At 37.1% G+C, this 27,419-nt stretch overlaps 1 protein-coding gene across 5 annotated transcripts in view; it reads left to right on the forward strand.

Moving 5' to 3' along the window:
• The window catches only part of CCSER1 (coiled-coil serine rich protein 1), a 603,186-nt gene that overhangs the window by 71,033 nt on the left and 504,734 nt on the right, over nucleotides 1–27,419 (forward strand). The window lies entirely within an intron of this gene.

Below are 27,419 nucleotides of genomic sequence, written 5' to 3' on the forward strand. Positions count from 1 at the left end.
CCCCCACTGCCATTAGCAAGATTGTCCCCATATCAACATGTTTTGTTTATGCTTATTGGTATTACAATCACAGACTTCTAAAACAGGATTAGAGAGCATGCTCATGAGGGAAGGTAAAATTATTCCTGCTTTCCCCCCCAGTACATATGGATATTGTCTTCCTATCTTAAGAAAATAGAGCTTTTTTAGTAAAAAGTGAGGTTTAGGAAGTAAATCAAACAAAACCAAACCTGAAAACACCCTCTGTACTTTCTCCTCCCCAGAAACAACTGGAAGACAAAAGAAAAAAACAGTTTTCTGGAAGCAAAATAAAAAATAAAAAATTAAAAAAAAAGAAGAAATTGAATGTTAATAATACGTATTTGAACAGGAAAAATGCCTCTTCAAAATACTTGTCACAATCAATTTGTGTTCGACACCACAGTAGCAGATGGCTACCAATGAATGATGCTAATGAAGAATAAATACTAGGTAAAGAATTGGTGTTACTACACAAAGTATTATAAGAAATCTTATCTTTCTTAAGTGGCTAGATAGAACAACATGAGTCACACGGCTGGCTGGCTCATGACAACATGAGTCACATGGCTGTATTTATTTTTTTCAGTTCTGGAGAAAAATGAACCACAGACATTTAAGGGGTGGAAAATCCCTGGGGGAGAATAGAGGCCCCTGTGGCAAGGGCAGCATTGCTGTGCACTTCTGCTCTGAGGTGCTGAGCAAGCAGCCATGGCTGTGGATGCTGGTTTTCTGGCATCACCCAGATGTCTTGTGAAGCTGAAGAAACTGTCTACCTGTATCTTTGCCCCTGTTTGTGATCTTTTTCTTGTTGGCAGGCAGTGTGAACTGCTTCTGCTGAGGGACTGGGAGTGAGGAGCCAGAAAGTCTCACTGAAGAGGTGCGAGATTTTTCACTGGAGGCAGGAAGTAAAAAAAAAAAAAAAACCAGCATCTGAGAAATTGTTCTTTATGTTAAACATCTTGGTCAGCAGAAAATTCTTGCATAATTGTCTGTTCTTGTTTCGAAGATGAAAGGTAAAAGCTTGGATAGATTGACCTCCTAAATACTGGGAATATGTATCAAACCTACAAACAAGACCACTGCTTTCCCTAGGAGTGGGCTTAACTAACTTGTGAGGTGCTGAAACTAATTTATATTCTGGCTAAGACTAGTGTTGTGTGTAAATGAAATTTAGGGAAGAAAAAAATCTTTCAAAATAACTCTGCAAACATACCCATTTCATAGTATTGTAAATAATGATGTGAAATAAATGCTTGAAGATGGATTGCCAATTATGTGTTTACAAAGCTGCTGTTCTTGCTGTGGCTGATTCCTGCTACAAGAGGGCACCATTTCACCAGAAATGGTTTTGGAGAGCGATCACTGCAATTCAGGACATGTGTTTGAGCAGTTTCATGTTGTTAGCCTGTGCAGTATAATAGACCCTTTCCAAATGAGAAGTATTGATAGTAGTGCAATTTAAAGAGATGGGTATCACTGTATATAAACTCTGGTCATTCTAATGCTCCAACAATGAACTCATGAGTTAATAAATTTAAATCTTTTGACATAACATACAGATTAGGTAACTATGGCTCAGAAGGTTGGTAGAAATTATGCTTCACCTGCTGTTTCTACCTAGGTGGTTCTTCTTTTCCAATGTGTAAGAGAGACAAAAAGAAAGAGAAATGTGAATCAGCACAGGCAAAAGACCTGAATGGTCTGAAATATGCAGTCCTGCAAGACCAATGAAAAGAATGTCAACCTGGATAGTTGACACAATGAGAATTAGATTTACCATTAAAAAAAAAAAAAAAAAAAAAAAAGATCACACCAGCAAATCACTCTAAGTTCTGTAAGAGGTTTAGGAGACAAAACAGCAGGTAGAAGAGACTTCATGTGTAGCAGAACTTAGAACTAAGGGAAAGTGAGATGTGTGTGAGCAACAGAATTATCCATCACTTGTCATAGTACTGGCTAATATGGAAAGTTGAGTATCTCGAATATCACATTTATCAGTACAGAGACAAAATGTTAAATTTTTTTAATGTATGATAGTGATTTTTAAGTGCTAGCAAATTAAAGTCATTAAGACCAGATAGTCATGAAGGGTGATATGAATGGAAGTAACTGTGCATTACTTCAAGTTAAAAAAACTTGAGAGAATGGCGGGAGCGTCTGGATCACACTGCGAAATTCCAAGTCATGAGCTACACTGTGCTGTATGCATACGTGTGTTTTCACTCTGTCTAGAAATATGGCTGCATATGTGCAGTGGATTAAGACTGCCCACTTACTTGGCTCTTGCACATCTGCCCTTCTGCCTCTCTGCTAGTCTTCACAAGGAAAATAGTTGTCTTTACAACTGCTCCCTTGCCCATGCCTGTCTATCAGCCTATGTGCTACTTAACTAAAAAACCCTTATTTTTCAACTTCTTGTCTCAGTGGGTGAACACTGCAGGACTGTGTTTCTCTGGGCACTCTTCAGCACAGTTTTCTCTTCAGTTTCTCACACTTGAGTCTTCTCTAAATGTTGCCTGTTTCTTGCTTCTTAAATTCAGCTTCAACTTTTCACCTTTGCAGGTAAAAACTTTTGTGCTTGCCTTCAGTGCTGCATCGTCAGCTCCCTTTGCCTGGAGCAAAGCAGCCTTGCCGACCTGTGCCAGCCCAATTAGAGCAGCACAACTTATTTTTCTGGATTGTTGCTTTGGCTGTGCCATTTCTTTCTTTGCATCTTTCCTGTGGTTCCTATATATTAGTTATAAAACCAGGGACTTTTGAGGCCTGAGGACATCCCTGCCTTTTTCTTCTCAGCTTTAACAGTGACCCTGTTGCCAAGCTGTCAAATAATTGTATTCATGTTTTCTCCCATGCTGCCTATCATGCACTTGGATAACTGCAGTTACCTCAAAATTTGCTTCATTTCCTTTGTAGATTTTCAGTTTAATTTTTTGCCTTGCCTAAAGATAATTTTTCAAGATGCATGATGTACTATATTACTAAGGTTTTTACTGAGCTTTTTTTTTGCTTATCTATCCAGTGCTGATGCTTAGCGAAAATCCCCCTTTTCTCGTGCTTGTCCTATGCTTGTTAAGTGGGGATGCTCCAAGTACCAAGTATCTCAGTAAATGTTTATGTACAACATAAATTAGGAACAGTGAATGCAAAACAGAGTGTCAGAATACAGGGCAGTATTAGTATTTCATGGGCAGGAATTCAATTTGATAATGGAATTAGTTGAGTATGTTAGTTAAACATTAAAAAAAAAATAATTACTAATTTAGTATAGAGAGGGCCATCTGACATTTTGGGAATATAGAATAAAGGTAAATGATTGACACAGAAATATGCTTGCAAAAGAGAGATTAACTGCAAATATTTGAGACTCCTAGTGTGTCTGGAGGGAGCAGAAAGTCAAAGCAGATGTCTCTAATGAAAGTGTGTTATGGCCAGAACATCTGTGGTAATTATCCAATTAGTATGTGGGATCTAAATTTTGGCTGGTGTCCTGGATATTGTGTGTATGTAACTCCACCTCAGTTTTGTTACCTAAGTGATTTGGGGTGGCTTAGTAGTTAATAGTCAGGCTTCTAGTATACTTCAGAAATGGTACATACAGTGATGGAGCTATTATCCAAACCACTGTATTCAAATCTCTTCCTGTGTTTGATATTGTACCTTACCAGGCCGTACCCAAATCTGTAGCTCATGAAAGTGTGCTTATTGCTTCTCACAGATAACTTTATTTTTAATGTTACCTGAGCACTCTTAGTTATTATCAAGCACCGGTTTTAATCCAGTTGCTACATCGTGACAGAAACAGCAGGATCCTGTACCCCCATGGACTTCAGTGAATGTACATGAATAAGGGCTAAGATGTTTTTTTTTTATGTTCCTCTTGCTTATGTTGAGTTGTATGATATTTTGATGATGCGTGATTAAGCTCAGAGTATGAATCAGACTAGGTTGGCTGCTAGTCTAGAGAGAATTCAAGTAATTTTCATATTTGCTTGAGGTTACTTTAACATTGACCTTCTGGAAGCTGTGATTTTTATGCAGTGTGTGGCTAATACATGAGGTGGTGCTTATATGAGAATAAATACAGTATTTTTTGTCCTCAGGCTACAGCAATTCAGGGTAGGGTGCTTCTTCCAGGTCTTTGATCCTTTGGATTGAGGTGGAAGCTGCTATTGAAAATCCTTGAGTTGAATGAGTTTCAAAGGGTGACCAAGGAGTAGATTTGAAAGTGGAGTTGAATGTGTTTTTTTTTTTTTGTGATCCATAAACATGACCTGTAAAGGCCTGAGAAAACCTTGTGGGGTATGCTCTCCTTCTGCAGACTTGCATTAATTATTAATGCCTGAACAGCCTGCCCTGGAAAGGCAGTGAATGAAAGGTTAGGGGGAGTTCTCAGGGCTTCAGTTCAGGTTGAAAAACCCCTCAAACAAAACAGCCTTTTTCAAGACTGTTACACAAATCTGAAGTAGGTAAGCAAAATGCACACAATTCTTTATTGTCTTCTGCACAACCTTCTTTACAACGAGCAATATTATGTGCGCTTGGAATAGCTACAACCTGTTTTTAACTTGCTGTAAGGGTGTATTATCTCTGGTATCTGTGGTGTTCATAAAAACTTTGTCGTAATGAAAATAGGTGTGCTATTCTTTTTCTGTCACTGGATTATGGTATTTTGGCTTAATTCAAATTCATCTCTGCTATGCTGGGCTTCTCGAGGGAGAATATTTAGGAACATCAATTGTTACTGAACTGTTCAAGCAAACCATGTAAGGCAATGGTTCACCCTTCATGAGAAGTGGACTTGACTGCATTAATTTATTACTAGATTGATACTAAAGTAACAAAATTTCCCCTTTTGAGATGAATTCAGTGTTGTGCTCCGTTCTGAAAAGAAACTATGGAAGCCACTTAAAGCAAGGACTGTCAGGACTGTTTTGGCTGAACAGTGCTATCTAGATAGAAGTAAACTGCTGACTATAGGTACTTAGTGATTTGAGTCTTATATTTCTAATTTAGTATGGATAAAGTGCCTTTCACATCCTAATATAATAAAAAAATGGAAGTGGCAGATAGGGATTTAAGCATTTTGGCTGTGATTTTTTAGGTCAACTCAACTAGAAGATTTTTGGGTAACTACCCTGTGGGAAATTAATGTCTGTAGTGTAATGTGTGTTTCTTAACAAATGAAGGGCTTGTGAAAATCAGATTGCGGTTGTTAAACACTTTGAATTAATTCTTGAGATCAAGTAACTAACAGAAATTAATTTAGATGTGGCTTAATGCTTATGCTGTGATGTTCTATGCTCTTCTTTAAGGACATAATCATGGCCCAGAAAAAGGTAAACTGTTAATCTAACATTGGAGTAATTATTTAAATTGAATTGAGTTATATTTATACAGGCAGAAGGTAGAGCTATTAGCAAATTTAAATCCCAGAATCATCATGACAGTGGGGGGATGTATTTGTTGTGTAGCAAAACTAGAACAGAATTAGTTCTTTCTGTGCTTTTATGGGTTAACTGCACCCCTCAGCTACAGGCTTACTCCCTCTGGCAGCAGAAGGAGAAGTGGAAGGGAAAAAGTGTGGAAACTTGCAGGCTGAGATAAGGACAATTTAACAGGGAAGGCAAAAGCTGCACACACAAAGGAATTCATTCAGTAGTTCCCAGGGGTGGATAGGTATTCAGCCAGCCATCCATCCATCCATCCCTGGGAATCAGGGCTCTGTCACACCTCGTGGATACTTCAGAGGATAAATGCCATGAGTGCAAACATTCTCCCTTCCTTCTTCCTTCCCAGCTTGAACTGCTGAACACAGCATCCATATGGCTGGATCCCTTTGGTCAGGTGGGGTCAGCTGTTCCAACTGTGCCCCCTTCAAATTCTAGCTCACTCACAGCCTCTTCAGTGGCAGGGCAGTGTTAGGAGCAGAAAAGGCCTTGGCAACTGTGCAAGCCCTGCTCAGCAATAGCTAAAGCATATCTTGCTGTGTTGATAACACTGATTTGGTCACAAATCCACAACACAGCACCATAAAAGCAGGCGGATATGAAAAGATTTAATTCTCTCCTATCCAAAACCAGTGCAAATTTGGTATCTGATGTTTTCTCTTCTGAAGACTTGTAGGAGTATTTGCTCTAAGTGTCGTTTGAACTAATTTACAGGACACTGAACTTCTAAAACTATAGGTAGGTGTCCCCTATAATGCATTGTGTTTAGTTTTCTGTTTTAATATTTTTTAGAAAAACATAGCTATTTATTGAGAATAAAACTAGAAGTGTAAAGCACAGGCAGTTGATGGATTTTTCTAACAAAACACACTTTTGTGCTAGTCTTACTACAACCTCCAAATAGTTTTTCTAGTTCAGTTAATGTAAGAGGTAGCTTGTTCTGAAGCTGCTCATCATTTAGATTTGATATTATTTTAATGGATTTCTTTTTCCACATGAAGGGAAAGATTTTTTTCTGCACAGAAATATCTGTTAATATGTTAAAATATACCCTAGTCATAAATCTAGTTTAAATAGATAGATATATTTGTCAAGCAAAAGCAGCTTGGTTATTTTTCTTTTTTATTATGACTTTTACATTTTACTTTCCTGTTCATGACCATATTTTCCATGTTCTGAGTACAGGTGAGTGCTGCAGCAAGATTGTTATGCAGTCTTCTTGAAGTAAACCACTCATTCTGTTTGTGCATGCGGGCTACTAAAATCTTTGTCACCACCTATAGTGCCACCACCAAAGCAGTAACTCTCTTGTGGTGAAGATACTTATATGTATCTTCAGTGCCTGTCATTCTGTGAACCTGTGCGAGAGGTCAGGGATTTAACAAGGTGAAACAATCCTGTGAAAAATCTCGTGAATGCTCCCTGCTAGCTCTCACAGTATGTTAATCAATATTAACAGAGAAACAGAGTCGCTGGTGCATGAAGGCACCTTTGGCATGATCTGGTCCAACACCTCTGCTCAAATCAGGGTCAGGGATGGCATCCCTTCACCCAGAGATGTGTGTAGTTTGATTTAGAGTGGCTCTGAGGGTAGAGACTCTAGAGCCTCACTTGGCAGCCTGTCCAGGTGTTTGTCCAGATTTATGGTTTAAAAAAAGAACAAAGTTTTTTCTTGGGCTTCTTGTATTTCAGTTTGCACTTCTCTATTCCCTGGGCATCACTAAGAGGAGTCTGGCTCTGTCTTTATAACATCCATGGCCAGCCTTGTGTGTCAGATGCTCAAAGGCCTTTGATACTTGGAAGAGATGAGTCCAGTATTGAAGGACAGGGAGTCAAAGGGAATTATAAGCAGAGCTCCTTTGGCACCCTCATTATGCTCCCAACTCACTTGCTTTGCCTGTGGGCTCTGCCCAGTCATTCTGCCTGCAAATGTGCTGTGTTGGGCAGAAATTGTAAAGTCACAGGAGCTGGGATCATCTCCATGTGTACACACAGTCTCTTATATTTCCCCATCCTACTTCACAGATCAGGTGTGCCAGAGAAATGAGGTGGTTTACAGGGAGTTCCTGTGATATCCAGTGATGGCAGGTGGGAAGTAGAAGCGTGAGAGGGTGGAGAGGCCACCGGGACTCTTAACAAGTGTTTCCGAAAGAGCTGGGAGAGGTGGTAAAACGTACTCTGCTTGCATACTGGGATCTCTTCCCTGCACAAGGACAGGGTTCAGGGGAACATGCAAGTTAGTTACCATTGATGGAGACAGGTTAGAGGGTTATCTGAGCTAGTGTGGCTGATCTAATGTCTGTATTTTGTTACACTTGATTTTTAAATAAAGGAGGGGCCTTCATGGAATGAGTAATACTTAAGTGGAAAGAGTTTTCTGTGCAGTATTGGTAAAAGAACGTACTTCCTCAGAAAAAGGGTAAATTACTTTAATTGAATATCTGCTATGCCCTAGAAGATTACAGTCATGTCTTTTATCTTGGGAGATGTCCTTAGCACAGGCAATATTTTTGCAGCTGTAGCATATATCTTCTTGGGTTAGCATATGCAAGTAATACATACAATAGGAAAACTGGAAATTTTAGATTACGTTTCTAAGGGACACAGTTAATGGACAGCTAATTCACTGAACTTTAAATTTATGACTAGTGAATAGAAATCAGTAGCTCGAGTTGATCATCCTGTAGGTCAGATGATTCATAGGTAGTTTGTACTTCCTTATATTTTATGAAAAAAAAAATGGAAAATTGCCCTGGCTTTGTTCTTAGAGTGACTAATTTTGCCCTTGCTGTGTGGGTCCCTCAAACAGTGTGTCCATAAATAATTCTGTAGTGTGAGTTCTGGAATGCTTTCCTATAAGCTGCCTGTTTGTATTCTTTTGCTTATGTGAGAATAAACTCAGAATAAATACAGTAATTTTTTCCCCAGGCTACAGCAATTCAGGGTAGGGTGCTTCTTCCAGTCCTTTGATCCCTTTGGCTGATAAAAAGAAGGTAATGGGGTGAGAAATGGAAATTCTGTTGGGTCACTTGTTAGGTCATTTATATTTGCAGTCCTTCTTATCTTGCCAGTGTGATGCTGGAGGCAATACTAGATGAACCCTGGATTAAGGATTTGGCAGGGCCTGGAAAACTAGCTGTAGACCCTGAAGCTTGCCATTTAGAACAGGAGATTTTTCTGGTTTAAAGTCAAATGCATGCTAGCCCATGAAAGGCTCAGGATTGTGCTTTGTGATTTGATACATGGAAATCAGGTTTGGGAATGTTTATCTAGGTTCATTCAATTTTTAGTGGAGGAGTAGGCAACAGTTTATCATTCAGGAAGGGAATGAGATCCTAAATCAGATTTTGTTGCCCCTGAGATAATTTTGTGTATTCATAGCATTCATTCACTAAAGCTAATAAAATTAATGGAAATAACATATAACTGGTGAATAATTTAGTATCTATCTTGTAAAATTCTCTTAACTCACTGTGTAGATGTTTTAATGAACAAACTGCACACAACCCCCCCAGACAACACAAACTTTCCAAAATTATTACACTTACGTGTGTTTTGTATTTGAATTCTTGATAAAGTAACAAACACTCTGTGATTTTTTTTTTCTATGAGAGGCTTTTTGGACTTGGAAGAATACTATTGTTGAATAAATGTGTAAGGTTTATATTTGCAGTCTGCATAGCTGTTATGATTTGGAGCTGATTTGCAATCAGAGGAACATTGGTACTTGAGAAATTGTTGTTAGAAATAGGTGGAGCAATTAGTTGCACAAGACAAAATGCCTTGTTTGATACCAGAGAAAACATGAGGAGGGAAATGAAGGTGTTTAGTAACAGACTGCTTCCGGATCTTGAACATCTGCAACAGAAGGGGGAGTTTTAATCAATTGAGAGCTAATAGAAAGTTGTTCACTAAGGTCTATTTTTGTTGCTTAGACTGATATCTTGGATAGAAAGAAGGGCTTCAGTTTTTCTTACTTAATTGTTTTTTATTCATATGTGTTTTAGGTTACTCCCACATATCCACCCTGTTACGTCTGATGCTGTGGAACAGGCAGCACTGTAGCAGAACTCATGTCTCCTAAAAATGACTCCAAGTTGGTTTTGTTTTTTTTTTTGGCTTTTTTTTTTTTAATATATCTAAGGAAATGAGGTTAGTTTTGACTGCTCCAAAAATCAGAAGTCTCTTGTCATCTTTTTTTTTAGCATCTTTTAGTTGATAAAAGTAAAACTCAACAGTTTTGACATAGTCACTCTAACCAAAATGATTAGATTATAAGTGTTGGGAGTATATTTCGAAGAAACTATCCCAAAATAAGCATTGCAAAACTTGTGATATGTGAAGCAACATGAGTAAATAGTGGGAGGGAACACTTAGCTAAATGAAGTTGCCTTTATAAATCTGTAGACTTGGTAGAGTGTTATCCTGGAAGACTTTCATCTTTCCAAATTTGCCAATTTGCTTTTGAAATCTGTCTCCTTACTGGAGTGTAGGAAGTGTAGTAGGGAATCCAAAGAGAAGCAAGGACGATAAAGGACTTACTAGGGACTGGGCTGTGTTGCCATTAGAAAATGGGTGGGGTTATGAAATGCTGATTAGAAAGGAAGAGTTAAATGTAAGAAAATTGTGATTTTGGATGGGATAGAGTTCACTGCAGGTGCTGTGGAAAAGGAAGAGAAACATTGGGAAGGAAAAAAGGTCAGGAGGAAGTTTTGACTAGGAGATCTGAAAGTTAAGAGGATAGGAAGTAGTTAGTTAAAGAAGCTGGAAAGATGGGAGAGGCTATCTGTATTTTTATAAATTAGGCAGGAGTTGAGGGAGAAGCTGGGAACTAATGAGGTCAAGAGCTTACAAAACTGAGAAATTTGTAATCCTTCTCTTACCTGAAACATTGCAATTCAGGAGTTACTTTTATCTTCTATGATTATTCCTTATAGGGCACGTTGTTCAGAAAAAAATACAGCAGCCTGTAAAGTAGGCATTGTTGGCACAAACCTGTCAGGCATTTCAGCTGGAAGAGAGAAGTAATGCATTTTTCCTGCTGAAAATGTGGCAGTATGCACAATAGTTTTAAGTATTTCCATTAGTCACATTTCAGCAGAGTTTTTTTCTCCAGATGAGTATAAAAAATTGTCATTTTTGTCTTTATTCTTTAAGGACATATGTGATGTAGTGAAAGCAATTTGATCTTGTTATCAAAGCTATATATTTTCTTTTGAAATACTTTGCCTTCTCTCAGCCTGTGGAAAAAAAGTAAAAAAGGAAGAGGAATATTTTTGCATCTTTATGAATAAAAATGTATGCCTGTAACTTCTGTTTGTGTTGGCTCTGGTTAAATCAAAAAGTTTTTCTGAGATGCCTAATTAATATGCCTTGTTCACACCTACACTTTTAAACTAATCATCACAGCACAGAGTCTGGACAATTTTTTTCCTTGTGTCTGAGAGAAGGTAACTTATGCCAAACATTTGCTTTTCTCATAGCTCAGGATATCCTTTGTATTCCCCATTCCTAGCCTAGAGGAAGTGTGTGCAATCATTAAAGATTTTGCAGAAAGAGAAATTAATAAAGGAGCATAAGACACAGTCATGATGGGGCTTCAGATATTACTTGCTCCCAGGCAAGGATGTGTGTTAAGGATGTGTTAAGGATGTGTGTTTGATGTTGTAAAATGCCTAACTAAGGTAACTTAGTTCTCAGTCTATCAAGTTATGCATAGGTTAACTTGTTTTTACACTGAGCCACTTCTAAAATTTACAAATAATAAGTAGATTATTTTCTGTGATCTAATCTCAGTGGGAAAATTTCTTTATCTTTTAAACAAACCCAAATCATCATCAGTGACAGTGAACTACCTCTATAGATAAGCTGTCAAGCTATTCATACTGCTTTTCAGGTCCTAAGAAGAGAAGGGATGCAGAAGTATAGTTAATTCCTCAAAACAGTAGTTTAGTAAGATGATATGACCAGATCTAATAACAGAATATTAATAACAAATAATAAGAGGAAAGTAAAATGTCCTTTTTACTTTACTGTGCCCAGTCACAAAATCAAGAGGAAAATATTCCATTGAGGAGTAACCAGCAAAGCTTATTTGTGCAAATGAAATTGTCAGAACAGGCAGATTCAGTCTGGGGGTTTGTGGATGTCAGATTTTTCATTGCCAGTTTTAGGCACTGATGAGACATTGAATCTCAGCATGTTGGTGTCTTGGTGAGGTTTTTATTTCAAAGAGATACAGATACATGAATAAAAGTCTTGAACCTAAGTGAAAGGAATAGTCAACCACTCAGCCATGGTTCATGAATCACAGTAGTTTGTTTTAATAACTTCAGTTGGGAAAGTGGATGCCAAACTATTCTATCTGGATGCTTCAAGTGGACTCAGCTGTCTACTGGAAGGACCTACAGGTGGAAGAGAATAGGACTGAATCAGAGATTCTATGCTGACTAACACAAGAAAGAAAAGCACTGTGAATGCATGGTTTTGCTCTTGGATAGCATTCATCCATCTATACAGTCTGCATAACAAAAGCAATTGTGGCATTATTAAATGGTATGAAGTGATACACTGATTTCTTGAGGCATATTTATTGCTGCTCAGTAGGAGGCCTGTAAGGTCTATTAACCAGAGGAGTTCAAAGATATCTCTTGTTGTTTAATATTTATTTTTTTAAAAATTCTGTGCAGCAGGGTGTCTGTTAAAAAGATTTTAGGATGCTTTGTTGTCCCTCTAATATGCATTTCAGTTTGTTTAATGGAGCTCTCCATTTTGGAGCTAGCACATGAGACTGCCAAAACTAAATTGTTTGTGAGCCTGGTTGCTGTTGTTAAGAAAGAAAAGCCAATGTTCCTAATGGTAAATAAAAACATTTTCATGATCAGATACTTTGATTATTGTTGCGTATTTTAATAGGTGGTGAACAAACTTATCACTGGTTTTTCTGCCTCTGTGTTGTGATGGCAAACAGTGTCTGCTTTCCAAAAATAGACCAAACAGTGCAGAATCTGTCAAGGGCTCTGTTTAAGCTTAGAATTGTTTGGCAAATAAAAGACATTTCAATTTTCATTCATTCTGCATATTTCAAAGGTAGAGAGAGAACATTTTTGCATAGACTTATCGCAAGCTATTTTCATATTCAAGGTGAATAGAAGGATTTAGCAGTTCCTAACATGAATTACGATTTCATTTAAGACCCGAGTTCCATTTTGATACTCTGTTGCCACATACAAGGTTTGCCCACTAGCATTACAAAAGCCAAATAGCCCATAGGTATTTATAGGGAACAGCCATACATCAAATTTCAAACACTATGTAATATTGCCTGATGTCAAGAAACCTTTTATTTTAGCTTTTTTTTTTTTTTTTTTTCTTAGACTCACTGTTGGAAATTATTTTGCTGACATTATTTCTGGACCAAAACCAGGCTATTTCGTTGTTTTCTTTACTCATGTTTTAGTAGAGTGCTGGTGGTAAAGTGGCAATGCTGTGTCCAAGCGCTGTGTCCTCTGTGTGTTGAAATAAAAGAGTTGTTGGGATTTCAGAGTAGAGGAGAGCAGAGCATTTGCTTCTGTGTGTGTATGGATATCAAACAAGTGCCTGACCTGTATGTGCCCACAGGTTTCAACAGGAAAAAGAGCTTGAGAAGTTTTTAGAACTAGAAAGGACCATTGGATTCTCCTGTCGACCTTTTTTATGCCACTTGTCATAAAAGGCTACCAGTTACCTCTGCTTCAAGGACAATGAGTTCTGTTGGAGTAAGGATATGAAAAATATTAAGAGATGGAATAAATGTGACTTCACTTGCTAGGTTATTCCGAAAGTGTGAGATTTTTAAAAAAAAGAACAAAACAAACCAAACAACAGACAATGGACCAAACCAGCAAAACAGACTGTGGAAAAAATTAGGCCTGATTCCTAAATTAATGGCAGCTATGTTTTTACTTCCAGCCATTAGGCCTCAGTTTGTCTTGTGTACCTAGACATAAGTCTATCTTTTTAGTAAGTGGCATTTTTCTGTTCATTAAAGCTACTTGTAAATTATAAAGCTACCTTCTTGTTATTTCTTCATTTTATGTGAACAGATTGAGATCTTTACATATTTTACTTTGCAAAATATTTTGGGTATTTTTATTGGTTTTATGATTTTTACTTGGCTGCGTGATTTTTTTTTTTTAGGGAGAGAAGGTTAGGCAAAAGGGAAAAAAAAACGTATTCTAACAAAAGATGTGAAACATTTGTGAAAATAACGGATGCAGAAAGACAAAAATCACCATCTTGCTCCTGTTCCACTCTGTATAGTCGATAGCTCCAATAGCAATGAATATTTTAATTCTGCACCTCCCAGGAAGATAAATTTTTTGCTGCAAGGTATACTGACTGCACCTGAATGATAACTTATACAAATGATATAACTATCTAGTCCCTCAAAGCATTTTTCTTAGTGAAGAGAATGGTTCTTTGTAAATTTGTGCAAAATTGATAATTTTCCACTACTGTTTCCTGTGAGGCTGATGCAACTATATGTGCAATATATATATATTAAAGGAAATAAAGTGTAGGCAGTAACACACATTTCATATTATCAGTTGTATTCATTGAAGCAGGAGTCCTGTTGAAGCTCAGTGGGATGACATAGGAAATTACTCCAGTGTGCCATGGGAAATAATTTGCTTTGGATTTTCTTTGTTGCTGATGTTCTTAATGTTTTTTATTTGTTTGAGGGCTACATAAGTATTTTATGGAAGGGCTGCTGATCATAACTGCTTGTCTGTCAGCCTTTAGGTGAGTATTCTTCATCTATCATCCACTTGCACTGGATTCTACAGATGCTGTGAAGGGATATTTGTTTTTGTCAAAAGCATGGTGCAGAAAGATGTGAGTACAAGTAATGTAATTTATTAGTCTAATTGAAACAGAGGAAACAAACGAACAAGCTTTTGTCACAGAAATCCTTTTCAGGGCCAGTTCCTTAGGTAATTGTCTTGGAAGAAGTGTTTGTGTCTAGGGATATGTCTGTTTTTTTTTAGCTGTAAAACTGGTCTGGTAAAAGATACTGTTTCTTCCAGTAAACTTTGTTTTTCATAGCTTTTTAGTCAATCATGCTTGCAACAATTCTGCTAATGTAGTTTTTCAGCTGTGCATCTCCTTGCTTTTATGTGCTTTCAACCAACACAAGCAGAATGTAAACTATCTGTCATTCACACATTGAAAATTCTGGAAAAGTAGTAATAGAAAAATTAAAAATATATATGTAGTTTATCAACTCTTTTCATATAGCTGCTTTTTACAAAGGTGATGCTGTTGCTTATCTCCCATTGCAGCTGTTCACTGCGAACTCTTGTGTCTTTGTAGTTATTATCTGGATTTAAAAGAAATAAAAGATGGTGCATTTCTTAATTTGTCAGCTTTCATCATTTACATTTGTAGGTGAAAGCTGCCAAGCCCTATTAGGGGGCTAAGCTCACCGGGGGATACTTGTGTCAATTCCACCTGCTTGTCGTGTTATTTTCTCTAAACTTGTTAACTCAAACTGTCAACCTGTAAAGTGCTCTTACCACATCTGCACATGAGGTGCTGCAGGAGGTGACATAAGCTAATAGAAGGAGTTCATGGTAACAGAAAATCTCATTTGTACGTAGTGGGAGTGATGAGCTCACGGACTTGCACTTAGATTGCATTGTAATTAATGGTGATTTGTGTATCTTAGTGTGATAGCTGCAGAGACTCCTGCTGTCTTCCTGGTCCTGTCTGACAGGGTTGTTTCTCCTAAGAGGTGTGGACAGGAGAGAGCAGCCAAGAGGTGTGTGATATAGCTGGACTGATAGCAAGTTTCTCTGCTAATCACAGGCCCATCACTCATGATTAAGAACTGAAAGCCAGTTTTCAGCCTTATGTCCCAGTTGTGGATATGATGGCTGCAGAACTGTGTTTTGAAAGCATTTCTTTTATTTATCAACAGTAGAAAGGTTATGTAGATATCCAGATGAATAAATGCTAAGAAAAGAGAATAAAGAAAGTAAGTTAGATGATAGTGCCATGTAAAAGAATGGCAAGATAAACTCCTGATGCTGAAGGTCCTAAAGATGAAGCTTTTTGCACCTGATGTTATTGAGAACCTGTGGGCTGTTTGGTTTCCTTGTGCTGCTTCTGATTACCTCTTTAGAGAGCAAAAACATTATCAACTGAATGTTATGCTGGGTTGCCATTTCTTCACTTTCCGTAGGAAAAAAGGCTTGTGAAGGGGATGAGTAGAGCTGTCCCTGTCTGTAGCTGCAGTAATCTGGAACCTGCTTTGGTTTGACCCGGTGGCAGATTGCGTTAGTTCTCCCTTTGCGAGTCCAGAGGGGTCCCCCCTTTTAAGATGATAAATGCCTTTGTGAATCCACAAGCCTGTTTAAGAGGGAACCTATTTGCTGTCTCTTCAGGTCTGTGTTGGCCCCACATATTTTCCTTCTGACTTGTAATATCACTAAGCTGGAGGACTGCTCATGCTTTTAAACTTCTTGGAGGGCTTCAGACATTCAGTATTTCCCTGTCTGCTTTCACTTGTCTTTTCTCAAGGCTTGGTGAATCTGACCTTGACCAAGTGTTTCAAGGAATGGGCATGAACAGCTTTATTCCTTCGGGGCCATCTTGTAATTAGCAAGCCAAATCGGTTATATTTTGCCTAGCTGCCCAACATTTTTCATTTATATACTGAAGATTACATCGCTGTTTTCGTACAGAGCAAATATTTGAGCCTAGAGCTAAAGGAAGAGAAACTTTAGCTCGCTCTTGAGAATGTTTTGTATTAACTCTAGTGTAATAAATAAATTATTTATCTATTGCCTTATTTCTACTGTGTATCTCATCTCCCTACACTGGACATTTGTCCCACGTGATCTAAATTCCATCTTATCTACAGAGAGTATAACCAACAGGAAATAATCTCTCTTATGGTAATCAAACCTGAATTACCCAAAGATCTGGATGAAATGATCACAAATATTTTAAAGTTTGTACAGCATTCCAAGCATACGACAAGCTTTGTACAGAGATAAAGGTAATGCTGTGACTATAAAGAGTATTCAAGTTAAACAGATCAGACACATGGAGCTCTCCATCAGTCCTGGACACAAAAAAACTGAAAAGGAAAATAAACATGACTGACGATATCCATTAATATGGATATCATTATATCCATTGGATATATGGAGATATATATATATGGATATATATGGATATATGATATCCATTAATATGGATATCATCAGTCATGATGACATCTGTATCATCATCATGATGATATCATCATGGAGGATGGATAGAAGATTCCAGGTAAGAGAATGTGAATAGGAAGAATTCAAGGGCACAGCAATTGCAGGATTTTCAAAAAAAAAATGACACAGTTTAATGGCCAGGCTATAAAACTTTCTATCACAATGTTAAGCTTCCTATTTATAACCTATGTATTTGTGTTAAGGAGCCAAATGTCTGCAAGTATAGCAAGTATCTGTAGGACCTATTTGTAAAACTTAACTTTTATTGTATAGTTAATATCCCAGGTGGATTTAGTAGTCAGTGGAGAAAAAGACTGCTCCAGGAGATAACATAACAGTGGCTAATGCTAACATCCTTTCTTAACAATATGTATATTTTTCTCACTGTTCTCCCTAAAAAAAACCCAAATCTGGGAAACCTGGCTACAAGGGTATCAGAGGGCATCACAAACAGTTGCAGTGAGCCAGTGGAATGAATTCATTTGAGGTTTTATTTTGATTTGCTGCCCTTGGAAGCCTTTTGCTAAAGGGATTAACTCAGGGAGAGGAGATGGAAGACAAATTTACTGAGGAGTAGATTTCATCCAGATATTCTTGTGTCCATCAGTAGAGTGTTATTTATCATTAACAGAAATGGTAGAAACATAATTTGGGTTAACCTTCAGCACAAATAGCAAAAGCCATGAAACAAATCACCAAGCTACAGCAGTTTTTTAAAGAACAGCTTTCCTGCCTTAACTCAATGTTCCTTGAAGTCAGGAAACCGTATTCATACTTAAAAATGCATTTGAATAATAGTAATCTGAAAAGTCTATGGTTACTACACATTTACATACTGTTCTTCCTGGCCTTGCCCATGTCAGTCAATCTCAATCAAAGATAAATATTTTGTTGCAGGCTTGCAAGATGAAACTGAGATTGGCTTCTACAAGTGTTGCTCTGAATTTCTTAGATTTGATTAGCATTTTTTAATAACACTCCAAACAGTATGTCAAGGAGATTTAGTTCTCAGTGTTATCTGAAATAAGATTCTTACTATCTTGGGAAAAAATATATCTTCCCTCTTTAATTTCCTAGAGCATTAATGTATACAGAGTACATGACGTTTTGTCTTATGATTGTGTTTTTTATTAGACTAGAAGAAATGTGTTGGAGAACTTGTAGGAAAAATCAATTACAATTTTGCATGAGGAAGGATATGGTATAAATGATTGGATATAACCAAGATCATACCATTATTCTTCATAACATTAAAATATAAACTGCATTGTCAAAAAGTTGAAAATACCTGCAATTTAGATTGCTTACTTTAGACTTGATTTTATCCTCTTTTTCAGTATGGCATTTTCATTTAAAGTCTGGAAAAAAAAATCGTACTAATTTAGTCAAAGGCTTCTTTGTAAGGAAGTTATATTTTTATGAATTCTTACATGAATTGAAGTGATACTATAGCCTCTTATTTTATGATCCTGGAATTGAAGACCTGAGAAATTAGTGAAGGAGCACACTAGATTTTGTGGTGAGCAAATAAACCTTTAATATCATCAACATAGAAATGTCAATCACCAAACAAACATCTTTTTGCCTGAGGAAATAAAAACATGCTTTCAAAACAGTACTTCAAGTCCTTTTTTTCTTAACCCGCTCTCTAGGAAAACAGGTTCAGAAAAAAACAAAAAGTAACATTGCTTTCAAAAGCGCCTGTGGTAGTACAAGAATTTTCTCTTCTCATTTTTGCAAGAAGACTGACAACTACTTGTTGTAGTAAGTGCTCCTAGTGCTGGGAAAAAAAAACAACAGAGATGAAAAATGCTTGCTGTGTCAGTGGTCCCTCACAGTGTTGAAAAAACGTGCAACAAGAATAGGAAAGAGATTATTGGAGTTGTAAAAAGGTATTAAAATATCCTAGTAAGGCAAAGCAAATTTTTATCTCTATTCAGCCAATACACTGAAGATGGAGGTGGAGGTAGAAACAAAGAATATGAAAATAACAGATAAAGAGATAACACGTTAAGATTTCAAGATCAGCTATTATTACTCTTTCATTACCTGCTTCCCTCTGTTGAGTGATATATTGCGATAGTTTGGTTTGCTGCTCTCTTTGGGATTTATTTCTAAATGCTTGCATATTGTGTAGCACCTTATCATCTACTTCAGTTCTCCTGCTTATTGATTCCAGGGTGAAATCTGCTTTAGGCTTGATGCATTACATTTCACTCATTACATTCCTAAGAAAGACGAATGGTTGTTGGCCTTTGCAAGTTGACAACTCTTAAATAGGACCTTTAGGAATTAGAGGCTTCTTCCTTCTGTCCTTCCTTGCAATGAAATAAGCACTGTGTAAGAACAGAAGAAGGATCAACAGTGCATTATAACGGCAAATAATGAAAAATAAATGTACATTGATGGTTATTGTGCATAGCAGGCTCCCCCAGTAATACTCAGAGTATTGTGTGCAGTCACAGTTCACTTTTAGATGCAGACATTTGGCTCCTTAACACAAATACATAGGTTATAAATAGGAAGCTTAACATTGTGATAGAAAGTTTTATAGCCTGGCCATTAAACTGTCCCATTTCTTTTTTGAAAATCCTGCAATTGCTGTGCCCTTGAATTCTTCCTATTCATATCATTTTAGCTGGAACCTTCCATCCATCCTCCATGATGATATGATGATGATACGGATGTCATCATGACTGATGATATCCATATTAATATTAATGGATATCATCAGTCATGTTTATTTTCCTTTTCAGTTTTTTTGTGTTCAGGACTGATGGAGAGCTCCATGTGTCTGATCTGTTTAACTTGAATACTCTTTATAGTCACAGCATTACCTTTATCTCTGTACAAAGCTTGTCGTATGCTTGGAATGCTGTACAAACTTTAAAATATTTGTGATCATTTCATCCAGATCTTTGGGTAATTCAGGTTTGATTACCATAAGAGAGATTATTTCCTGTTGGTTATACTTTCTGTAGATAAGGTGGAATGTAGCATGTGTGTCTCTTGGTTTTCTGAGATAGCACAGTGAAGGGATATAAAAGGGATAGTAAAACCTGGACAGATTTTTTTTTTTTGAGTTTGTGTTTCTTGGAGAGGAACTTTGATTTGCATGCCTGGGACTGTAAAACTATGAGGAGCTGGTAACTGTGAGGCTCTCTCACAGGCTCACTGCATAGCCTGAGCTAAGTTGCCTTATTTTTTACCCATCTGAAAAAAAAAAAAAAATTATCTTGCTGGCTGTGAAAATGCTGATGTCATGAGGGGTTATCTTCCATAGAAGCAAAAAGTGATAAAAGATATTTTACTGAAGGGTTTTGCTATCTCCTAATCTGTGCTTTTCAGTTTAGTGTCTGAATGTATGGCAGAGTTAAAAGCCTGTATGAGCCCTGGATTTTGCTGTAATGAATAGTGTCAGAAGCAGCTGTGCACATGTGCATGACAAAGGAAAGATAAAAATTTATGCTTGTAATTCTGAGGTGGCTACGAAATGTTATATTCTCCAGTTTATTATTGCTATAATTTTGCTGGTGGTTTTGAGGCTGGGAATATACTTCAAAACATTGACTTAACTAACAAGTTGCTATTATTTTATTCAGAATTAATTCTCCATTCGTTAAAAATGTCATAGCTAATTTATAGGTATCAATCTGTTTTATGGGACTATTGACATTTCAGCCTTGTGACATTTGTTAAGAGGAAAGTAATTTTTTTCCCTCTTAGCATTACAAGAAGTAAACAAAAATCACCCTTTTATGTCAGTAAAACATTTATTTCAAAAATTACTATTCTCATGGGAGAAGGAGGTACTTTGATGACTTGCCTAAGGAAATTCTTAATTTCCCTAATCTGAAAGTTTTCTTTGTGTCCTTCCTGTTGCATTTAAAAATCAACCAACTGTCTCCCCAGCCAACACTATCCTCCTGGTTTTTACTGTAGTGCAAACTTCCATTACCTTCCCTGGCTTTATTGCTTTTATATTACTAGAGGAAAAAAATGAGGTTTGTGGTGCATTGACTGGCCAAGCACATCCAATCTTAGGTTGAAAATGAAAACTCTGACTCCTGTTAGCAGGCATGGCCGAGCTGTTAAAATGAACCTAAACTGTTTATCTGGCGTAGAAAATTACATGTATGCAGAACACATTGGATAAGAGAGACCTGTTATGGAAATACAGCAAAATATTGTCAAGATGAACTAATAATCTACATGTTTGGCAATTAAAGGCTTTCACACTTGTGACAGAGGTGAGGACACGGGTGTTTTGGTTTTTAGAACTACCTCCTATTAGGTTTTGCATTTCTTTTTCTCTGTATAAATATAATGCTAAAATTTGCCATTAATTCTACAAGTGCTATATGGAAGTGCATGGTGGTCATCTTAGACTACACAACAATTTGGATGCAAAAAAACCCAGCATAAGAATGAATAATCTGTTTTGAAAAGAAAAACTGGGACTTGCTGGAATGCTGCCTCCTGAGAAACAGTTTGAAGTATGGATCTGAAGTCTTCTGCATTTTAAACTTAAGATATGTTTTGACTGCAGTTAGCTGGGTCACCAGGAACTGTGATGTTCAATGGAGTCGTTGGGAATACTCAGTCAGAGTTGGTTGAAGTATGAGTTTTGCTTTTCTGGAAACCTTGGAGTGTTACTTTGTGTATACATCAAGCAGGAGTAGGAAAGCAGCTACCCATGGTAAAGGACTAAAACTGTATTGCTTTATTAATGTAACTAAAAAACAAATAGCCCCCACTTTTACTTCTGAACTTTTTAGCAGCCTGTGTGAAAAATGCTGAGTTTAGTCTGACTTGATTTGTAGGCTCCAAGTGGAAGAGTAATTTTCTCCAGACTATTGGATAAAAATGTGTCCCCTTTTGAGTTATGATCAGTAGTGATCCTGTTGCATGCAGTACTTCAGTGGCAAGTACAGGTGGTGGGTTTTGCTTTTTCCATTTGAAATATTGTACTTCATTTGTTTATCTTTTGGTAATTTTACCTATGGACATGAAATAACGGTATCTAAATCTATTATAAGGACAGATAGGCAGAATGGAGCGTTTAAATTACTCATTGCTGTGTACAGATAGCCATGGGTTGGTTTTCTTGACTTTTATGTATTTATTTATAAGAGGGAAGTGCATAAAATGTTAAAACAGAGGAAAAAAAATCCCCTCAAGTTTTCCATGGAGGAATGGGGAATAATCTGATGTTAATTTTGTGCATTCACTGAGAGGTGCACTTTTACCTGGTTTTACTTGCTGTTGTGTGTTCATATGTTGCTTTTATCAATATGGTTGCCCATATTAATACATTTTAGGAGTGTGAGTGTCCGTGCAAGAGCTGCAACAGGCAGTGATTTAAAGGTTTACTTAATGCTTTAATACAACCCTTGATCAATTTAACAAATTCCGTATCACCAGGGGAGCAATCTTCCCTGGCTGGGCTCTGCTCTAATCTTACAGATCAGCACAGCCTGCAGAGCTGTGGATGAGAAACCCAAGTTTGGATTTGCAGTGCTGAGAGTATATTATACAGGGAGGTAGCTGGTCTCTCACTCACCAGTACCATAATAAAACACACTTTTATAGATTGAGAGATACTGGTGCTGAGCTCCATATAGCCTGTCGTGGGTAAATAAAGTGCTACAAAAATATTGCTGCTTCAGGCTCAAAGCATGAAATAGTGGTTTTTGAAGCACAATTTTTCAGTTATATTAAACTTGGCCCAGCAGAAAAAGACACATTGCTGGTGGGTAGTCTGAGCCATTGGAGGTTGTATGTCCTGAGTTTATATTCAGGAGAAGAGCCAGGCCCAACTCTGTGCTTATTGCATCAGGGGAAGAGAACAGTGGAAATAAACTCCTCTGCTGGTACATCCTCCCACACCCACTACAGTGTCCTTTTGTATTGAAATTTAGATGAGGTTTTAGATACCTCCTTTTGTATTGAAATATATCTGAATTTTTAAATATTAATTTATGTTTATTAATGGCAGCATTCTTCCAGAACTAATAACAAGCTGGTTTGGTGTGTTATGCTAACTTGGGAAGAGCTACCTCTGACTATGAAAGGCATGGGCAAGTTACTAGTGACAGGATAAAAGGATTTAAAATGGAAATAGTTAAAATTTGGCTTTCTCTAGTGTCACTCATGTTGCAATGACAATACAGATTCATAGGTGGCTGCCCAGAAATACCCAGCAGAAGGCAAATAATTGGCCACTTTTCCATGGCTTTTTCCCTATGCGTCTGGAACTCTTTATCGTCCCCTTAATACCTCCATTTTAACTTAAGTGTACTCTAGCACATCTGGTTGTTGGTGCCTTTGTTTCTTGATGAGGTTCCTCTTGATATTAATTTGATTTGCATTAAGGAGAGATGAAGTTTTATTAGGAAATCGTTTCTGAGGGTAAGGGTGGTAAAAACCAGACAGTCTGACTAAGGATATTGTGGAACTGGGACTAAGGAATCTATGTGACTGTGAAGCTCTTTAAGAACATTTGGGATAAGCAGGGGATAGAAAGTACTATTAGATCACCATTAACTGAAAGTATTTTTTCTGTTTGGTCGGTTATGTTACTAGACCCATATCTTGTGTCTGAGAGAGGTTCTGGAGTGTAAATTTGTGTGTGATGTTAATAGTTCTGTATTGGCTCATGTGTGCATTTATGTATGTATAACTACATGAATTTGTCATGAGTTCCAATGTCTCAGAGTTTTGTGTGGATTTTTTTTTGTGGTTTTTTTTTTTTTTTTTTTTTTTTTTTTTACTTTGGTAACCAGTGTATTTCTATCAACATTCACACAGTGACATTTTGCAAAATTCCCTCAGTTGCACATTCCAAGGTATGGTAGCACATCAGCAAGCTGCTGGAAAGCTAACTGCCAGTTTTGTCCACCAAACTGATGGAATTCCACTCTTTTCCAGGGGCAAAGTTTTCTGTCCTGAGCCTTCAGATATTTGAACTATTTCAAGGATTCCACTAATTTCTTCTGCCTTTAGTGCTTCCTGTTGGCTTCTGCAGATCCTCGAGACAAGCAGTAATCACAAACACTTGGTAGAGAGATTGATAGAATTGAAGCAATCTGAAACTGAGATTGTGTTTGAAAATATTCTTATATAGTTTTATTAATGAGGGGAAAAGGTAATAATTTGTCCTGTGTTCAGAAATAGAATTGACATTATTTCTCTTCCCCAAAAACATTAAGCAAATCTTTCAGGGAACAGAGTATTGTTTTAAACCTTCTCACCTGCCCCTACACAATATATTGCTGTGTAAGGTCATTCTCTTTATGTTAAAGAATTGTCCAAAACTCCTGCGGCAATTAATTTATCATGTAACTTACATTTTACGTAGTTAAAAGAATGTCTTAGTATTCACTGAATGTATTAACTGTAGTTGAGAAGAAAAATATTCAGTATTTTAAGATCTAAGATAGCTCAGCTAAGGGTGTGCTGTCATTTTCCCCATTTACCACTTCATTTTCTATTCCCTTTCTCTTTCTACCCTTGATTAAATACTGTGCTATGGTGCTCATGAGAATAATTGGGATGAGCAGAAGCATTACTAACAAGAAGAAATTGCAGCCTACAGCAAGTACTTTTTCTTATTAGTCAATGTGCCACCTTATAAGAATGTGATTAATTTCAGATCAGAACTTCACTTTAATGATGTGCTGATGTAATACTGTATGTAGGTCATTTGTTCTTCCAGCCCCCAAAAATCTGCTGGGCATCGAGGTGGTCCTTGTCTTATTTTTATATCTGTGATGACCACTGATGAAAGAATAGCTTTTTATACTTATTCTGTTTCTTCACTGGAGGATTTATCTTGGTCTGAAGCCTAACACTACAGAATTAGTAGTAATACAGTAGTTGGAGGTTTTGTTTTATTCAAGTAAAAAATTGCTGGTAGGCCCATTTTGATAGAAGTGTACTTGTGTGGGGAATTGGCTGTAGCACAGGCATGGAGACTGCATTTCTTTTTTGACTGTGTGATGTCAGTAGGGCATTGGAGGAATGCAGTTTAGGTCTAGTTGTTAATTGTAGTCCATATCCTGAATTATCTTGGATCCTGAGATGAAAAATGAAAGAAGAGCAAACCATTGATGCTTGCTAAGCTTGGCTTTGGTCAGTAGTGTTGATGATGTTGATACTAGGATTGGATGGTAACAAAATCAGCTGAGTTTGTTGTGGAAATTGTAAGGCAACTGTGTCTCTCTACAACAACCTTGGACACTGCTAAAAAAGGCAAAAATTTTGATTCCTAATAATATGGAATTGGTTTGTGTTCATGCAGGATTTGCCTAATATTTCTATGATTTCTCCTTTAATTGTATCAGACTGTCAGGAACTTGGGGAAAGAAGGGCTGAATGTCCAGCAGAAGTGAAATGGAGGTAGGATTCAGAATTTTTGTTGGTTTTAAGATAAGCTATATTTCACTGAATTTACATACTTCTAGCTTCTGGAACTTCATTAGAAGCATTCATTAGTGCTTCTTTCAGAAAAAAATCCATTTTGCTAAGGTTTTTTTTTTTTTTTTTTTTTTTTTAAGATGCTTAGTTACAGACTTGCTTCGGAAGAAGCACTTGGAAATAATCGCACTCATGCCCAGCTGTTAGTCACACATTTCTGCCCACTTGCTCCTTTAAAGGTAAAAGTGTTTTTCACTGAAGATTGCACTGATGGGGAAGTAATTTCATTTGTAAGTGAATAAATTCAAAAGTGCTCTTTCTTGGTGTTGTTCCTGGCTCCTGTTAGTCAAGGCGCAGTTCCAGTCCAAAAGCGTTTCCTGAAATTTGATTAGCTTTGCATTTTAAGCTGGTAAAATGTAACCGTTTGTTCTGAGAACAACTTCTCTTTAAAGGAGCATGAGATAAGGAATACTTGAAAATGTTCTTAGTGCTTGATTAATTTGCAAGTCTGTGGGATGGAAGGACAGTCCAAGGGACAGTGCATGTAAACTCACAGCTGCTTTGTTCTCTTTACCAACCAGATGATTCCATGAGCTATCACCTTTGGATAAATTTGTAGAGCACCTGCTGTGCTGTGAGGTTTTGTGATGTGAGCTCTGAATGTACATGTGGACAGATAGCACATTAGTTAGATTTCACATGGAGAGTTTCGCTGCTCATTAGAGTTTACTGTTTAGAGACTGAAATTAAGCATCAAAATTAATTGCAAATACCTATTTTTATTTGCTTTTATTCTTAAAATTTAGTAGTAGTAATGACTACCTTATATGTCAACAAAAAACATAATCCTCTGATATTTTATCAGGAGATGCAAATGACTTGGAAATTTTTATTCAGCAGTACTAAAATAAGAAATTGTGGTGTCATAAAGTAATTTCATAACTCATAAATTTGGAGTCTGACTCTGAAGAGGAGACTCTTTTTTTCACAATCATAGAAAAATATTCAGTGCATGAAACAGCCACAGAATGGAAAAGATGCTTTGGTTGCTGATTTGAATGTTGTGTGAATTAACCTCTCCTTCTGTACCATGTCCTCAGGGAAATAGTTATCATTTGTATTTATAATTGCTGTTGGTTGACCCCTGGCCATGAGCTGGTAACCAAGAACATTTGCCAGCTGTTTGACTAGAAGTCAAGCTTTTACAGGCTTTACAGATGAGTAGAATAGGAAGGACTTCTCTTAAATGTAAACACAAGATGTGACTGATGATTAAAAGAGAAGTGTAACATAAGGAATCTGGTGAGTGAAAGACTAGGATGAAATTTGACATGCAGAAGATTGCAGATTCTTGGAGATCATTGTAAGTGCTACCCTATTTGGTAAGAAATCCCATTTAATTTGCCTTAATAAATTCTAGAAAAGTCTCAGGGTTTCTACAAATGGGAACCTCTGCTGTTACATGTATTTAATGTGAGAGTTGTCTGAGGAAAAAACCCTCTTGTTTTATTACCTTATCACTACTAGAATATGATCACATGCCAGAAACAACAATGTAACGTCAAGTGATGGCCACTGATGAAGGAATAGCTTTTTATATTAATACTGTAATTTAGGTCAAAAGGGACCTTTTGAGGTCTCCAGTCTGACCCCCTGCTCACAGCAGGGCCAGGTATGAGATCAGACCAAGTTATTCCAGGTTTGATCCAGCTGGGTCTTGAAAGTCTCCAAGGCTGGAGACCATACAGCCTCAAGGAAGTGTTTCAGTACCTGTCTGTCTTCCTATGGAATGAGTTTCTCCATATGTCAAGTCTGAACCTTGTTTCAATGTATGTCTCTCTTATGTCTTGTCCTCTGGGCCATGCACTACTGTGAAATATCTAAATCTATCTTCTCCTTGACCTTCTCCATACTAATGATGGGCTGCTTTTAGTTCCATTTGTATCACATTGTGTTACAGGCTGTATTGTCAGCAAAAGCAGCAAAGATTATTAGTTATACTGTAGAGATTAAATTAATAGCTCTTTTCTGAGTGCACAGGCAGTCTATGAATAGATTCATCTTGATGTGGAATTTCACTACCACCCAGTATTCAAAAAGAAATGCAATCTTTAGCAACTTTTCTTTTTGCCCGTTGCTGACTTGAGAGTACAGTAAGAATGCATGTGTCAGAGGCTGTTATTTTCTCTGACCTGAGTAGAGGCAGTTGCAGATGTACAAAAATAAACCTAAAACCACAATTTTTCTTTGCTTTGTGCTTGGATTGAAAGTA

This window comes from Vidua chalybeata, chromosome 4 (assembly GCF_026979565.1).
Source record: "Vidua chalybeata isolate OUT-0048 chromosome 4, bVidCha1 merged haplotype, whole genome shotgun sequence".
In the NCBI taxonomy this organism is placed as follows: Eukaryota; Metazoa; Chordata; class Aves; order Passeriformes; family Viduidae; genus Vidua; species Vidua chalybeata.